The sequence below is a fragment of the Notechis scutatus genome, chromosome 4, assembly GCF_049901735.1.
Source record: "Notechis scutatus isolate UNSWTSFEM ecotype Mainland chromosome 4, rNotScu1.2, whole genome shotgun sequence".
NCBI classification, from domain to species: domain Eukaryota; kingdom Metazoa; phylum Chordata; class Lepidosauria; order Squamata; family Elapidae; genus Notechis; species Notechis scutatus.
Window position 1 is genome coordinate 9,372,496 of NC_142012.1, and position 17,838 is coordinate 9,390,333.

General features: G+C 43.5%; 1 protein-coding gene across 1 annotated transcript in view; it reads left to right on the top strand.

Annotated features, from left to right (window-relative positions):
• The first annotated feature begins 5,388 nt into the window (after positions 1–5,388).
• SHROOM3 (shroom family member 3) overlaps positions 5,389–17,838 on the top strand; it is a 178,205-nt gene continuing 165,755 nt past the window's right edge. The window contains exon 1 of the mRNA XM_087962741.1: positions 5,389–5,685. The gene's annotated coding sequence lies outside the window, so the exon portion shown is untranslated. The remainder of the gene's footprint in view (positions 5,686–17,838) is intronic.

A 17,838-nucleotide genomic window follows, 5' to 3' on the forward strand; every position in this document is an offset into this window, starting at 1 on the left:
CCGACCCCGGAAGGATGGAAGGATGAGTCAAGCTTGAGCTGTTGAGAATCGAACTGCTGGCAGTCGGCAAAGTTAGCCTGCAATACTGTGCCACCAGGGCTCTAAACCGAAGATCATATCCTAGCAAGGATGTCACTTCGCTGACTAATAAGCTAAGCTTGTTCAGCTCCTTAATCCTCCCATACGTTACAGGGAAGTACAATCAGCTCTCCCATCCTGAAACCGACTCCACAAATGGTCATCTTCTTCCAGTGTTGCCCTTTGGAGCTCCTTGGCAAGAACCAAAGGGAGTTGAATGTTTTTTAAAGCACCTGCAGGTTCCCAAAGAAATCAGAAAGTTCAAGGACTCCATGTACTATGAATGAATGCTGAGGGACTAGTTATCTTGCTGCATCTTAACACTGTAGGCATGTTATATCGTTGGCCAACCCGATGTGGGTGGGTGGGTTTTCCCAATTTAGTTTTCAGGAGAAGAACTCACAGATTCAATGCAATATACATCAGGTGTCAGGATTCCGGCAGTTACTCCCATTTAAATCATGAGTCTCGAGCCAAACTTCCAAAACTTCAAAAGGATTTATTGGGAGTTAAACAGTCCAGCATTGCCTGGGTGTAGCCGATTCTGAGGCACATCATTCATTGTCACTCTTGACCCTGGTTTTCCCCACACCCCATGGGTGTATCGTAATTCATATTCTCCAATGGGACACATCCATAGCCAAAAGCCATCAATCAAGCTCTCCAGCTAGAATTTTGCACAGCAGAAACTTCAGTCACCTAGTTACTATCTTTGAAAACATTTATGGAATGCAGTTTTGGTTTGCAAGCGGCTGCACTGCTCCCCCCTCCCTTTCTGTTGGCAACTCTAAAAAGACCATAGAAATAGTTTATGAGTTGACATCAGGGGTGTCAAACTCAATTTCATTGAGGGCCGCATCAGGGCTGTGGTTGACCTTGAGGTGGGGAAAGGAGGGCGTGTTTGATTTCTCTGTCTGCCTACTGATCTACTTTTTTAACCTACTGGTTTGGATCGGAGAATCGGAGAACGAGAAAGTTGGGAGGCATTTTGGTTCATGTATAGGTAGTCCTCAATGTACAGCCATTCATTGGCAGATTGGCAGAAGCTGGGACAAGTAATGGGAGCTCACTCCATTATGCAGCACTAGGAATTCGAACCGCTGAACTGCCGACCTTTCTGATCGACAAGCTCAGCGTCTTAGCCACTGAGCTACCATGTCCCTTGATAGGTAGGTAGGTAGGTAGATAGGTAGAAATAGATCATAGTTTGATAATATATATCATAGTGAGATTAGATAGAGAGTTGATAGATAGATAGAAATAGATGATAGATAAATACCCTGATGATAGATGATAGATAGATGGATGATAGATAAATAGATAGATGATACATAGAGAGATGATAGATAATAGAGAGGACGAATAGATGATACATAGAGAGATGATAGATTAAACAGATAGACAGATAGAAAAATAGATGATAGATGATAAATAGATGATAGATAGATAGATAGATGGATGGATGGATGGATGGATGGATGGATGGATGGATGGATGGATAGATAGATAGATGGAATTGTTCTTCAAGAACCACAAGGCCACTAGTAGTTTTATTTTTAATTTTTAAGTCACTCCTCCTTAAACCAAACTGCCTGTCCCTTCCCCTCCCCTCCATTTCTTACCGTATTAATGTCATTTCATGCAAGCTTTGGCTCAGAGCCTGCAGAAATTAAATCCAGTCAATCCCGCTTTTTGTGAATGAAATCAATTAGCAGATGGATTTGGTTCCAGCGGTTATGAATAAAATCACTGCCATGGACATCTTGCTTAAACAGCAGTTTGTAATGTTCTGCTTGAGATAGGTTTGTGCAAAGATTAATCATCTCTTCTCTTTTGATAAGGCTGCAGGCAAAACGAATCAGACTGATGGCATTGGAGACATAGGATTCTGACCTTGTCAGGTCTGATGTGAATATTTTTTCTTTTTCATATTTTTTTCCTTCCATGGAAGATTTAGATGGATCAGTGTAAAGTGAGCTTGCATTTGAAAGCTTTTAGCCCAGGCCAAGCCATCCAAACAATACAGCCTTTCCACCCCTTCAAAAGCAAATTGGAAGGCATACAAAAATAAATCAAGCAGATCAGAAATGCAATAAAAATTAAATCCGAAACTTTAAAGCTTTCAAAATGCAAAATTAGACTTTGTTAAAAGCCAGTTTGGAAAAGTTGCGGTGAATTTAATTGTCAGCTTCTTTGGCAGCTGCCTTAAATGTCTTTCCAAGGATGATGTTGATAGAGATTTTTTGAGATGAAAAGGAGAGAGGGAGAAGGACTCCTGAAATTGATTTTTTCTTTATTTCTCTTTAAGGGTTTTCCAGAAAAAGACAGGGAAAGAAAAACATTTAAAGAAATATAAGGAAATAAAGAACAGAAAAGAAAATGGAAGGAAGGATGAGAAAAAAGAGAAGGAAGGAAGTTGTATGAGAAGGAAGGAAGGAAGGAAAAAAGAGAAAGAAGAGGAAAATATGTCAGAAGGAAGGAAGGAAGGAGAAAAAGAGAAAGCTGTATGAGAAGGAAGGAAGGAAGGAGAGAGGGAGGCAAGGAAGGAGGAGGAAAAAAGAGAACGAAGAAAGTTGTATGAGAAAGAAGGAAGGAAGTAAAAAAGAAAGAAGAGGAAAATATGTCAGAAGGAGGGAAGGAAGGGGAAAAAGAAAGAAGGAAGTTGTATGAGAAGGAAGGAAAGAAGATGAAACTTGAATCACAATTGCATAACTGCAAACTGTATACAAACATAGTGGCATAGAGAAACAAACAGGGGTATTGTATTAAACACCACATAAATTCCAACTATTTGGTTGACATTGTCTGCCATCAACACTACACATTCATCATGTACTTTAGTTCAGTTAACCATCACCTTTTGAGTAGTAAGTTCTTCATCTTTTTAGAAACATTATTCATGAATATACAAATATTTGTCCACAGAGCTGTTTACTAATGGAGGTGGGAATTTCCATGCATGCAAAACATATTTGCTATTAGACTTCCAGAGGCTTCCTTCTTTCCTTTCTTCAAAAGGAACTACAATTCTCATAACTGTAGACTTTATAAATAACAAATCTGGGTGTTTCAGTCCCAAATATTTGAAGGGCATCATGCCAAAGGCCGGATTGCTGTTTTCAAACCATCGACTCATTGGAAAATATTTATTTCTTCATTTCTTCATTCGTTTTTCATAGCTGCCCAACTCAGCCAACTGACCCTGGGCGTCAGTTTAAAATGTATAAATACCATTAAAACAATTTTTAAAAAACCATGAAAACAAAATAAATAAATAAATAAATAAATACTGATGCTATTGTATCGAGTGGTGAAGTCTGCCACCATTCTCAAAATAGGGTTAGGACTTCTCTGGATTTGATTTGTTTGTCACTTGCTTAGGAAACAGATAAGCCGCTCCCTTAACAGCCCCAGGATGGCTTCAAAAGCGCAATTCAAGATAATAAAAACGTCATTAAAAGAACTTCATTTGAAAAAGATGAAACCAACCAACCAGTAAATCACCTCTATTTGCTAAAGTTTAACGGAACAGAATAACAGCTTTGGAAGGGGCCTTCGAGGTCTTCTAGACCAACCTCCCTGCTCAAGCAGGAGACCCTGTATTATTTCAAACAAATGGTTGTCCAGTCTCTTCTTAAAAGCCTCCACTGATGGAGCACCCACAACTTCTGAAGGCAAATTGTTCCACTGGTTAATTGTTCTGTCAGAAAATGTCTCCTTAGTTCTAGGTTGCTTCTCTCCTTGATTAGTTTCCCACCCATTGCTTCTTGTCCTGCCTTCTTTGGAGCTTTGGAGAATAGCTTGACTTCCTCTTCTTTGTGGCAGCCCCTCAAATATTGGAAGACTGCCATCGTGTCTCCCCTGGTCCTTCTCTTCACTAGACTAGACATACTCCATTCCTGCAACCGTTCTTCGTATGTTTTAGCCTCCAGCCAGTTGTGGGATTCAAATAATTTAGTTAGTTAGTTAGTTTACTTTATTGTCATTGCACCTCGTACAACAAAATCAAACACCATCTTCAGTGCACATCATGACCATGAAAATAAACACAAACACACATCCTTCACCCTCCACACATTGAACTGAAAACCCCTGACACCACACCAACACTGCACTATACAGCAGAATTCAAAAGAGCTACTGCCCTGGGATAGAAGCTGTTTTTCAGCCTATTTGTCCTTGTTTTTATTATTTTGTACTGTCTGCCAGATGGTAATAGTTCAAAAAAAGGGGGTTCCCAGGATGAGATGGATCTTTGAGAATGTTTTGAACTTTCTTAAGACAGCGGGAGCTATAAAGCTCTTCCAAAGAGGGGAGAGGGCAGCCAGTGATCCTCTGGGCAATGACGTTAACCCTCTGGAGCGCTTTCCTATCTGCCCCTGTGCAACTGGCAAACTATACAGAGGTGCAGTATGTTAAGATACTCTCTCTGGTGCAGCAGTAGAAGGTCACCAGGAGTTTTTCATGCAGTTGTTGTTTCCTGAGAAGTCTCAGATAGTATAATCTCTGCTGGGCCCTTTTGACCAGGGCTGCAAGGTGAGCACCCCAGGTCAGGTCCTCTTTTATGGTAACACCCAGAAACTTAAAACTGGCCACTTGTTCCACTCGGTCTCCCTTGATAAACAAGGGCTGGATGTCTGATCTGTTCCTTCTATATAGTCCACTATAAGCTCCTTGGTCTTATTGGTGTTGAGGACCAAGTTATGGTCTCCACACCACAAAAGCAAGTGGTCCACCTCATCTCGGTAGGCAGACTCATCCCCCTCAGAGATGAGTCCCACCACTGTTGTATCATTTAACAACTAGTTCTCTGCCCCTAATGATTTCTTCCAACAACCAGTTCACTAAACTGCTCAGAAAGTTAACAACCGGTTCTCCCAAAGTGGTGCCAACTGGCTGAATCCCACCACTGCCTCCAACCCCTTAATCTTTCTTGTTGCTCTGCTATGCACTCTTTGCAGAGTCTCAACCTCTTTTATTTATCTTGTGGTGACCAAAACTGGATGCAGTATTCCAAGTGTCCCAGGCTTTATAAAGCGGTCCTATGAAACGAGCCAATCGACCAGGAAATCACCTCCTTCTGAGGTGATTTTCATGAGATATATTCTTGGCAGGGTGTTGAGCTGCTTGTTAGAAAGTCCCGCCATCTTTCCTTTCGGCAGTGATGCAAGTCAGTTCTCTACACACACACACACACACACATACAGGGAGGGAGTGACAGTGACTCACACTGATTTCTCTCCCCCCCACACACACCCGCCTTCCTGTCTCTCCGATTCTCCCCTGACATCACCATCACCACTCCAGTCTTGGTCAGCTGAGGCTGGCTGGTAATTGGCAGGTAAAAGAAAAGTAATTTGAGCCCTGAGCTATGCTGAGCCTCCGATTTGGCTGCTCTCCAAGCGTGCTGAGTGTCTGCAGAAATCCACCTGCCTTTTTGGACTGCAAGCTGTTTAGGAAGTAGCAGCCGGGGAACTAAGTTTTTCTCTCTTTTTTTTGGGGGGGAATAAACCTGCTTGAAATGACCACAAGTACGACCGGGTCCTGTCTCCTCTTTGAAGAACTCTGCTAAAACCAGCAAGGATGTGACCAAGGCATTTTATAAAGGTAAGGAATTTTTGATTAATGGAGCAGCCGTCCTGCGAAAAGAAGAGCTCAACTGCTTAACGCAGGGATGTCCAATCTTGGCTAACTTTAAGACTTGTGGACTTCGACTCCCAGAATTCCCCAACCCGTAGAGAATTCTGGGAGTTGAAGTCCAGATGTCTTAAAGTAGTCAAGATTGGACCTTTGGGCTTAATGTTTTAAACTGAGCAGGAAGACTAGGAAAACACTTTGCAATGGCCCTTGATCCCATGGAGACAGAAAATGACTTTTTCAAACTTTGCGCAGCTGTTTGAAATGTTGGCTTAGAGAAGAAAGTTTGGTCCGACTTGTGATTTTCATGTCTTACAGGTGGAAAGAAAAGAGCCTAGAGCATTAAAAAACTGTTTGCTGGGTGGTAGCAGATATTAATTTTAATATGCAGGTTAGTAGGCCTGTGAGTCACACCTCCGCGTATCAGTTGTTTCAGAGTCTGTCAGTGAAGTGCCTAATTTGCAAATTCAAAATTAAGATTATTTATGTTTTCTTTCTTCTTGAATCTTTCTAACGTACAGAACTGCCGATGGAAAGCCTCACCTGTTTGCTAATTAGTTTTTAAACACAGTTAACATAGGGAGGCAAGTTAGCAGATAACAATTAGTAGATTTAATCCCATCTAAGCACTTGCTGATTTTAACAGCATTATGGTAGGGATCTAAGAAAAGATTAAAAGGGTTGAGTTGTGCCTGGCCACGATTGATTGTTTAATATATTTTTCTTCCTTTCCTGGAAATGGTAGCTAGATGGGAGTGAAATATAGTGTGAGGAAGGCGCCTTACTATCTCCCCATTTTTGCATTCGATCACAGCTACTAAATTAATTATGGCTGCTTCACAGTTTTAATATTTACACTCTTCAATTCAACTGATACGTACACAAACAGTTGCATTAAATCCTTGAACAGAATTTAATCATCTCAGGCAATATAAGTTCTTTTTTTCCGTTTTTTTTTTTTTTTTTGCTTTTCCAAACCAACCAGTAACCCCTTTTTGTTCTCTTTTTTTTTTCTGGCTTCATTTATTTTTAAAAGGGAAGAGAACCTGAAAGTTCAACATGTATTGTAGTTGCGGTACAAATTGTACTCCAAAGGGCATAAAGTGTTGATTGTAGTTACTCAGTGAGAAGTGGGATGGAACTCTTGCTTTCGTTGCGTTCCATTATTCAGAAATGACGTTACCACTGTCTTACAAGTAAAGCTCGGAGTGTGCCAATTAATAATGTTGCTAAAGCAGTAGTATGGTATTAAATTACCTTTTGTGCTTGTGTGTGATAAAAGGGAAGCAGTTAGTCTGGACAGATTAGTATAAAATAAATCTTAACAAGATTTAAAGTCATACAGTAGTTACAGCTATCCTCCGTAGGGGGCAGCACCTCTCTAGTCTCAATAAATGCTAGGTGGGGTTGAAGTGAGTGAGGATTTGGAATGGGCACCATCAGGAAATCTCAGGGAGTTTGAGGAAATAAAAGAAACAAACATTTTGGGAGGGAAACCGTAGAAAAAAACACTTCTGGGTTTTGTCAGGAAAACAAAACAGACCCCGGTCATATCATTAGTAAAAATCGAAGTTGACTTGAAGGTGGATTTATTTCTACCATTCTGATATGAAAATGTTTGTAAATCTGCAAATTTTATTATGCTGATATCTGACAGTGTGCCGTGCTTCAGAAGCTTAAAATCTCCCTATATGTGATATTGATCTATTCACAAAAGGATTAGCTAACTTTGAAGGTTAAAGCCTTGATGGTAAGGTGAGTGGGACATTCTGGTGCAATTAATAAGTGGGTGATGCATGATAGAAAAATACTACATTATGTTTTCATAATTCTTAAAATCATCTTTTTAAATGTTGCCTTTGGTGAGATGGGGTGGCTATACAAATTTGATAAATAAATAAATATTTTCACTTTAAAATGAGAGAAGGTAGCTGAACCACAGGTTCCATGTTATAAAAATTGAGGTGTAGGTAGTCCTCAAATTATGACCACAATGGATACCCAAATTTCTGCCGCTAGGTGAGACAATGGTTAAGTGAGTTTTGCCCCATTTTACAACCTTTCTTGCCACGGCAGTTAAGTGAATCACTGCAGTTGTTAAGCCAGTAACATGACTGAGAAGTGATCTGGCTTCCCCATTCACGTTGCTTGTCAGAAGGGCCCAAAAGGGGACCCCCAGGACCCCGGGACACTGCAACTGTCATAAATATGAATCAGTTTCCAAGCATTTGAATTTTGATCACATGACCATGGAGATGCTACAACGGTTGTAAGCGTGAAACATGGTCATAAGAAACTTTTTTCAGTGCTGTTGTAACGTTGAATGAATGGTTATAACTCAAGGACTACCTGTAATTTTGTGAACCAACCTTCCTCAATGAATGGAATGGAATGGAATGGAATTCTTTATTGGCCAAGTGTGACTGGACACACAAGGAATTTGTCTTGGTGCAAATACTCTCAGTATACATAAAGGAAAAAATACATTCGTCAAGAGTCAAGAATCATCAGGTGCAACACTTAATGATAGTCATAGGGAACAATAAGCAATCAAATCATAGTAGGAAACAGTCAATATAAATTGTACTGTCACAAGGGGGAGGGGATGGGCGATAAGGAGTGATGAGAAGATTAATAGTAATAGTAATGCAGACTTTGTAAATATGAAATGTATTTCCAATATATTGGGAGTATAAATCACAGAATTACAATAATTACTCCCCCACACATGAGGTTCATTGGTGGCCAGTCTGCTTCTGTGTCCAAATCAGGATGCTGGGTTTAACCATGAAAGCAGTGGTGCGATTGAGCCGGTTCGTAGCGGTTCCCTAGAACCGGTAGCTAACTTCTCATGCGGTTTGGTGAACTGGCTGAATAGCCTGCCTAGGCCTTCCCCTCCCAGCCTCTCCTCACAGAGCGGCTCACCTGGCCTTTGAAATAAACACAACAGGCACTTCGCCACCTCTCAGCCTTAATTAGGGCTAAGGTTGGCGAGAGTCGGAACCGGATTCCGTGCAGCAATGACCCCTCCGCTGGGATGAATGGAGCCTGGGCATCTTTCTCCTCGCTTTCACCGGCAGCCTCTCGTAAGAGAAAGGCTGGGGCCGAAGCCTAGAAAACGTAGGAAGTGCTTTGCCACCCCACCTGCCACTGCACACAAAAGATGGCTCTGAGCAGCCCTCGCAAAGCGGCCCAGCACCAAAGCTCTCTCCCCTTACCCCATGGTCTAGTGCTGATGAACCTATGGCATGCGTGCCAGAGGTGGCATGCAGAGCCCTCTCAGTGGGCACGCGCACTATCGCCAGCTACTCTTCTGGTTTCTGGCCAGCTGGTCTTTGTGGATGCCGGAGCACCGGAAAATGGCCCCCAAAATGGCGTGGTTTTTTGGCCATTTTCAGGCCATTTTTTGCATTTTTTGCAACCAAAAATGGCTTGAAAATAGCCCCAAAATGGCCTGAAAATGACCTGAAAACAGGCCAACAAACACCACAAAAACAGGCATGTGCACACTGGTCTTCAGTTTTCTGGTACTCCGGCATGCACACATACACACACATGCACGTGCTTTCTGGTTTGAGCACTTGGTGCTGAAAAGGTTCACCATCACTGGTCTATGTTTACATCCAACCCCTCTGCAGTTCTTTACTACAAATCCAGAACCCGGCGACTCCTCCCCCCAGATGAGCCGGTGGCCAGGAGGCCAGGCACTCCCACACTCTAGTGAATCAGTAGAGTTGTTAAGTGAATCACACAGTCATTAAGCAAGTCTGGCTTCTCCTATTGACTTTGCTTGTCAGAAGCCAGCTGGGAAGGTGGCCTATGGTGGTCACATGGCTCTGGGATAGTCTTAAAACCATTGGGTTGCCAAGCGTCCCAATTTTGGTCTTGCATCCCTGGGGATGTTGCAACGGTCGTAAGAGCAAGGGCCCGTTGTCAATCATTTTTTTCCAGTGCTGTTGTGACATCAGATGGTCAGTAGTTGTAAGCTGAGAGACTAATGGCTCCCTCAAAGGCCATGTTAGGGATTCCATCAGCCAGGGACTTGCATTTGGTAGGTGTTCTGACCAAGGCTTCCCAGACTGTAATGAAGCACACCGCTTAGTTAAAACAACTCTGGTTTTATTTCAACGCTAGGAATTATGTTCATTCCCGGCCTGTATTGAGTCCCAAACAGTCCCTCGAAATAAGCACCCACCTTTCTCTCCTTTGAATGGCTGCCAACAACAAAAGTGCCAAATGAATTATAAAAAACCAACTGAAGTAAAAAGCCCACACAGAGCTTCAAGGATTAATCCAAACAGAGCGAAACGACTTTGCTTCCTACAAAGGTTTCTCTACCTTTGCATGTCCTTTATATCTTATGAGAGGGGCAATCACCGCCCAGCCTTACTCCCGAGTTGCCCCTTTTGTCTCAGCTGCTCTTACCTTCTAGCAGCTCTGCGCACATGCGCACTGGGAACAGGCTCCCCTTATTCCTCTGCCTCGCAGCTGCCAGACGTTGGAGGCTCCGGAGTCAGCACCCCACTCCCAGATGGTCCTGGCCCCATCTCTGCATCGGATGCAGGACCCTCATCCAAGTCCCCTCCAGACTCCCGGACTGGTTCTGGTTCTTCCCCACTGTCCGATTCCACTGCCGTCTGCACAGTAGATAGGTCCAAGGAGATGGACCTATCTTTGTGGAACATTCCCCCGCCAAAAAAAGTTAGGCTGGCTCCTTCCCTGCTATTGTTAAGATGGTGTTTCTCACCTTGGGAACTTTAAAAGCGTGTGGACTCCCAGAATTCCCCAGCCAGCTATGAACTCTGGGAGTTAAAGTCCAAAGTGTTTCTCAACCTTGTGAACTTTAAGAGGCCTCTCAGGAAGAACTTCATTAGGTCTGGGAGCCATTTAAATACTCTAAGTCGAAGAAGGCTGCCTTGTGATTTGTGTTCTTGCTTTCTCTGTGCTCTTTGTATATTTCAAAACTTTCGATAATATTCTTCTTTTAATCATCTCTTTTTTATCTTTTGATAGTGATGGTTTTTTTTTAATCAAGTTCCTGTTTTATTCAATTATTGTACACCACCCAGAGTCCCTTTGTAATGGGATGGGTGGCAATAAAATACGATTAATAAATAAATACAGTTATTATGTCAATCAGCCTTCAGGGCTCAAAGTTGGGCATAAATTCAATAATAAATCAGATAAAATTCTCTTTAAAATCCCACATATAAGTACAAACAATAGGATCGCAATGCTAGCCTTTTTTTCCCATTGAGATTTTAAAAGCCAAATGTAGCTATAGCTATTAAAATATACTATAATGTAATGTAATAGTAGCTATAATATATGCTATAATCATCTTCAACTATTTTCTTCTCTAATAACTAGCAATTAAGAGAGTTGAAATTCTGTGTAAATGTATCAGATATTAAAATAATTGCTGGAATGACAGGCTGATCGGGGTAATTCTGGTTTGTGTCCCCACGTGATTCTGGAAAACTGTTAGCGGTAGTCCTCCACCTACATAGTCAAGCCCAATATTTCTGTTGCTAAGCGAGACAGTTGCTAAGTGGATTTTGCCACATTTTACGATCTTTCTTGCCACACTTGTTAAGTGAATCACCGCAGTGGTGGGATTAATTTTTTTTTTACTACTGGTTCTGTGGGCGTGGCTTGGTAGGCGTGGCAAGGGAAGAATACTGTAAAATCCTCATTCCCTCCCCACCCCACTAACCTGCTTTCCAGCTCCGTTCTCCTGTGCAGGGCAACCAAAGAGGACCCAGCCAATCAGCTGGGACTCAATGGGAGGCGGAGAATAGATGGGGGCAGGGCCAGTCAGAAGTGGTATTTGCCGGTTCTCCGAACTACTCAAAATGTCCGCGATTGGTTCTCCAGAACTGGTCAGAACCGGCTGAATACCACCTCTGAATCACTGCAGTGGGTAAGTGATAATTCTGCTAGAAGGTACTGGCATGTATGTGGAATTTCTTGGCAATTATTCTGTTTGAGTCCATTGGAATTGTTATTATTATTTATTATTTGTATGCCACCCATCTCTGGAGCAATTCTGGGAGGCTTACATTACCGTAAATCACAGTAAAGAAACAGTATAAAACAATTAGAAGGTTTGTTTATTTATTTAAGAAAATTTACATGGACACCCAACGCACCAGGAGTGACTCCCTGGGCAGCTTGCAAAGTTAAAAATCTTATATAGAACAATAAAAAGCATCAACACACACATACCCGATTCCTTGGTGACAACAATTAATCAAATAAGTTACTTGATGGGTTCCATTCCTCTCTAAGTTCTCAAGGCCTGTTGGCACAAGCAAGTCCTCCTGGCCTTGCGAAAGGGTTTCCAAGTCGGTGCCAATCTTATTTCTGCAGGGATGATGTTCCAGAGAGAAGGAGCCACCACAAAGAAGTCCCTTCTTTTGGTCCCACTAGATCAACCTCCTTAGGAGAAGTATTCCTTGCTTTCCTGCTCTGGTAGGTTGGGTAGATATAACAGGGAGAAGACAGCCTTTCAAACAAAACATTGAAGGTTTTAATAAAAGTAAAAACATTAGAATGTTAGCCTCGTCTGCTAAGCAGGGGTGGGATTCAAAAGGAAGAACAATTCTACCTGTTTGCCTACTTACCTGGAGCCCAATGTTTTTTTCAGTAAGCATGAGAAAACTCAGCCCTGCTCTGACTGTGCCGTTCCACCTCCACCCAGATTACCGTTGGAGAAGATTATGTCCTATCACACGGGTTAAATCAGACTGTTTATCAAACTAGTGATTATGGATGTTGAATTACAACTTCATTTATTTCCAGTTACCGTAGTGAAAGGGTTTCCCCTAGATTATGTGAGGTTAAACCCTCACCCAAGTATTCATTGCAAGGAATGAAATAAAAAAGTATTCCTCAGTCCTTGAGAAGTAGGCTGGCACAAGGAATGTTGTCCCTAGTTATTTATTGTGAGTCGAGTTAAGGAAAAGGATGGATGGTTCCAGATCTCCAACCCACAAATCTCACCTGTCTGCAGGAAGAACAGCATCAATGACTCTTCGTGAAATGGAGTGGGGTGACTTTCAGCAGATTTTTAGACAGGTGGATTGGCCAATGGTCAAGTTGCATGATTAACATGTAGCAGGTGCGAAGCAGCAGGAAGTTCTCCAGATGATCTTCACAATACCTTCTTTGTGTCTGCTACCTGCTGATATTTCCGGGAAAGGTTATTATACTTTTCTGGAAAATGACTAAACCCAAGTTCAGAAATAGCCTAGTTCAGGGGGTGTCCAATCTTGGCAACTTTAAGATCTATGGACTTCAACTCCATGGTTGGCTAGGGAATTCTGGGAGTTGAAGTCCACAAGTCTTAAAAGTTACCAAGGTTGGACATCCCTGGCCTAGCTAATAGCCACTGGGTATGGAATAGAAGCCTAGGGTGAAATAGGAATCCACAATGCATCCAATGATGACAGAATTAACAAGGTTTAGCTACAATGGTGCAGTAGTTAGAGTGCAGTACTGCAGGCTACTTCTGCTGACTGCTGGCTGACTGAAATTTGGCAGTTAAAATCTCACCAGGCTCAAGGTTGACTCAGCATTGCATCCTTCCGAGATGGGTAAAATGAGGACCCAGATTGCTGGGGGCAAGAGGCTGACTCTGTAAACCGCTTTGAGGGGGCTGTAAAAGCACTGTGAAGCGGTATATAAGTCTAAGTGCTATTGCTATTTATCTGGCAGAAACTGGCTCTCTGTCTTCACTTGTTGACATTTTGCACTACAGTACATGACCACCGCATATTCAAAATGGTCCTAAAGTTGTGTTTATAAAGAGCATGCTTATGGGGCAGACATCTTGCCACCTGTCTGCAACTCATTAAAGCAGTTGCATCTTTTCTTAGAGTCACACAGCTGCTTTCATGTGTACCTGGGGGTAAAATACATTCACTTCAAGTTGTTGATTGATGCTATATATCCCACTGCTTTTGAATTTCAATTGCCACAATACCCCGATTTCAAGAGCTACAGTTTTCTGTGTTTGTGTTTTGACCCAGCTCCCCAAACACAACAAACCCTCTGAAGTTAAATAAATGATTCCTTTATTAGGAGCGCCAGCAGGGAGATGAATAGTTCTTTACCACGTCTATTCGTCTCTGCCCCCTGACTTTTATCCCCAGAGCTAGGGTGGGGTTTTGCTAGCAGTGGTGGCTCTTCCTTCCCAAGGACCGGCTCATAGATTTCCACTGCTCTCCTCTCCTCTGCCTTTTGTGCAGTGTCAGGCACTGGACCCAGCTGTTCCTCCTCTTCCTCATCAGCCACCTCCAGACCTAGAGGCTGTTGACTCTCCATTTGAGGGCTGACAGATAGTCTAGGCTCAGCCTCTGACTCTCTCTCTTCCAGCTGCATTTCCTCTTCCCCCTTGGAGCTCTTGGGTTGCCTTGATGCTGACCCTGACTCCCACACCTCCTCCTCCTCCTCCTCTGATTCGGCTGCTGGAAGGGCCGGTGGCCAACAGGCCACAACAGTTTGGTTGACACCATACTTCAGTTGATTCAGTGTTCAAAAGTCCAACTATTCCCTAAGCAGATGTGTTCATCTTCAGATTCGCGGTATAAGTGATGAATATGTCCCCTGTCTTCCCTTTACTACTGATTAATTAGAGAGGCCCCACGGATTGGTGATTCCAAAGAAGGACTTTCAGAATATATGGTGACGTGTCTAGGCAGAAGCATATTTATAGAGGGAAGTGCTTGACAGGGGATGACAGTTATAGGTCATTAGAGTCCTTTGCGAGGTATCTCTCTACTCTAGTGGGAAATCACAGCCAAGCTGAAGTCTGCACCGCCGCTGTAGAGAAAAGGTAAAGGTTTCTGATTCGTGTCCAATTGCAGGGTGTGGTCATCTCCATTTCTTGGCTGAGGGAGCTGGTGTTGTATGAGGCCATTTTCTGTGGTTACGTGGCCAGCATGGGTATACATCAAAGACAGTGGTGGGATTCAAAGTTCACCACCACCAGTTGTGTGGGCATGGCTTGGTGGGCGTGGCTAGGTGGTCATGTGACTGGGTGGGCATGGCCAACTCAACGTCATTCACGGCAAGGTGGGGCAGCAGCTTGTAAGGGATGTCGAGTTGGCCATGTCCACTCAGTCAGATGGGCGATGCTGCAGAGACAGGGCAATTGCCTATGTACGTACCTTTGCCCCACACTCTCCACCTTTGGGTGTGGGCTGACAAACTAAGGAGAAGGAGGAGAAGACTTGGCTGAACTTTTCTGCCTCCTGCCCCCTGCTTCGTGCACGCACAAATGGGACAAACAGAGACCACCAGCTGTTTCTTACCTTCCCTGGAGCGCGCCGAATGCACGATTCGTGCATGCACAGATAACAGCAACACCGACCATCAGCTGTTTCTTGCATTGCCGGGTGCGCCAAACACGCGATTTGCATGCGCGCAGATAACAGCAACACCGACTATCAGCTGTTTCTTAGCTCAGCTGAGGCGTGGCAATCCACTCTGCCCTGTGAATCAGCTGAACTAAGAAACAGCAGAATATAGGAGAGGTGAGAGGTAAGAGCAGGGGCGGGTGGGCGGGGCCAGTCGAAATTTTCCCTACTGGTTCTATGAACCATTTAAAATTTTCTCTAGAGGTTCGCCTGAACTGGTCCGAATCCCCTGAATACCATCCCTGGTCAAAGGCGCACAGAACGCTGTTACCTCCCCAATGGTACCTATTTAATAATGTTATTAAGAGAAGGTGGCTTCTCTTTTTGGATACCTTGCTCTTCTTGCGTGACCGATGTGTAATACCTGATTCCCACTTTCCCTTCTCTAAAGCAAGTTCTTCATCTCAGACCACGATCCCCTGTTTATTTGAGTTATCGTCAACGCAACTACCTGGACCTGTCAACTTGGTGTCCCTATTAATGTCAACAGGGGTAGTGTATCTATTATGCTGGGACACAGCGAAAGCTTTGTGTTTATGATTCACAGCTCTCACCCTGCCGGATCCCACCGTTGTCCATACTGCCCTTGTCTTGTTTTGTGGTAGAGGGGGCTGATGGCGCGGTAGCTCAACAGATTAGAACGGCTGAATTGGACACCTAATTTCTGCTAAATGTAAACCACATGATCATGGGGATTTCTGAAGAGCACAGATTAGAGAATCTAGAGAGGTGTCAAACTTAAGGCCCGGGGGCCAGATCTGTCCCGTGGGGTGCTTAGATCTGGCCTACAGAGCCACCCTTGAAGTAGCGAAGGACCAGCTCAGGAAAAACGTGGCCCTCCTGAGCTCTGTTTTCTTCTGGCAGAGGGTTGCAGGAGGCCGTCCCAGCCGAAAACAGAGCTTGGGAGCCTGTTTTCTCTGGCAGAGTGATCAGGCCACAGGCACCCCTGACACAAGTGATGTCAAGCTGGTCATGATCACCATAGCCACGCCTTCCCATGACCACACCCACCTTAGCCTCTGAGGTCAAACACAACCCTGATGCGGCCCTCAATGAAATCAAGTTTGACACCCCTGATCTAGACAATTTGTCTGAAATGGTATAGGGTTTCCTGCCTAGGCAGAGGGTTGGACTAGAAGACCTCCAAGGTTCCTTCCAACTCTGTTATTCTATTCTATTTATCTACTCGCATTTGCATGTTTTCAAACTGCTAGATGGGCAGGAGCTGGAGCGAGGCATGGGAGCTCACCCATCGCACAACACTCAGGTCTCAAACACAGGCTCTCGGTTTCCCAGCTGATAACCGCAGCGTCTTTAACTGCTGAACCACCGTGCCCTCCTCCCCTGTGGATAGATGTGTGCAAAATGACTGACAGGTGACATTGATTAGTACAGGTAATCCTCAACTTACAACAGGTCATTTAGTGACCATTCAACGTTACAACGGCGCTGAAAACAAGTGACGTATGACCCTTTTTCACACTACCATGGCAGCATTCCCAAGGTCACGTGATTTAAACCAAGACTATTTATGTTGGTCACAGAGTCCCGGGGTCATGTGATCAGCTTTTGAGACCTTCTGACAAGCAAAGGCCACAGGGGAAGCCGGATTCACTTAACGACCGTGTTGCTAATTCAGCAACTGCAATGATTCACTTAATAACAGTGGCAAGAAAAGTCATAAAACTGGGGAAATTAACACATGATTCACTTAGCAATGGGAATGTTGGGGCTGACTTGTGATCGTAACGCGAGGACTACCCATATCACCCGCCAATTTGCTGGGCCCTCCAATGGTTGAGTCTCTTCCCTGGGTTTTCTCCGCGTCTGAATATCTGCCTCCCACCCCTCCAAAGAATTCTCTATTCCAACCCTCCCCCTGCTCCCACCTGATGGGGGTGGATTCAAAAGAGACAAAAGGCTCTGCTCCTAGACCAGCCCACCAGCCCCATAGAGAGAGCGCTGCCTTGTCTGGAGTCCCAGGAATAGTTCCTGTCTGGGGTTTGTCTAGGGGGGTATTGCTTGCCAAAGTTGGTGGAATTCGAAGAATGCCCGTGGCATGCTTGAACGGACAGCTTTGGAGTCCGGCGGTAGGAATGAATGCCATCTCTCTCGAGTTCCATAGCAACCTGCTGACCAAGAATAAACCTCTTTTTTTAAAAAAATATTATTATTAAAATCTCTCATCTCCTCTATCCTGTGCCCACATGCAGCAATCTGGTACAGAGGCCTGAGTCCATGCTCAGGGAGATAGCTAGATAGATATAGGTGAAATGTTTTCTGATTTGGGGATAGTTTCCATGGGGTTATTATTCACTTGCTTTGTCCTTCCTGCACCATTGTCCTTATATACATGTGTACACCTCTCTGTTTCTGGAGGGGAGGGGGGAGAGGAATCCTTTTAGCCCTTTTTTAAAAAAATAAATAAATAGAAATGAGTCTGGCTGGCTGTGTGAGAAGATTGAACCCATCCCTTGTAATGAATGAAGCTGTTTTCTATCTGTTGAAGAAAAGAGGCTGGTATGTAGGGATAAACACTGTCTGTTTTTCAGAGTTTTGTTTTATGTTACTGCATTTTATTTTATTTTTTTATCAGAATAGAGCTGGAAGGGGCCTTGAAAACCCTACACCATTTCAGACAAGTGGCTGTTTTTTTAAATTAGTATTTTATTTTATTATTTTATTTTATTTTATTATTTTA